At 39.2% G+C, this 423-nt stretch overlaps 1 non-coding gene across 1 annotated transcript; it reads left to right on the forward strand.

The window, feature by feature from the left end:
* Positions 1–73, forward strand: BYT42DRAFT_t131. Its single transcript has one exon. It is a non-coding gene; the product is annotated as a tRNA-Phe (tRNA).
* Positions 74–423: the final 350 nt, after the last annotated feature.

A 423-nucleotide genomic window follows, 5' to 3' on the forward strand; every position in this document is an offset into this window, starting at 1 on the left:
GCGGCCTTAGCTCAGTTGGGAGAGCGTTAGACTGAAGATCTAAAGGTCATGTGTTCAATCCACATAGGCCGCAAATTTTTATTTTTATTATTGTCAGACCTGTGTCGTATCCTTTTTTGGTATTTCCTAAAACGTTCACGGTGTCGTACTTCACTCGGATCTGATATACAGTCAAGATCACCAAAGTGGTTTGCCAAGAAATATAGGTCTAAAAATGACTGACTTTTTATTATTCTGTTTGTTCTGTCTTTTATATCTTTTCTCTAGTTTACTGATTATTAATCTATTATACAAAAGGGTATTAGCCCTTTTCAGAGTCTATATGTTATTGGTGTTGACTCTTCGCTTGCGAGGGAGTCCGCGGGGAGTTCTGATTGGTCAGAATGGAAACAGGTCACGACAATACTCCCTCCTCAGACTGTT

The sequence above is a fragment of the Radiomyces spectabilis genome, assembly GCF_025331425.1.
Source record: "Radiomyces spectabilis strain NRRL 2753 chromosome Unknown BYT42scaffold_14, whole genome shotgun sequence".
In the NCBI taxonomy this organism is placed as follows: Eukaryota; Fungi; Mucoromycota; class Mucoromycetes; order Mucorales; family Radiomycetaceae; genus Radiomyces; species Radiomyces spectabilis.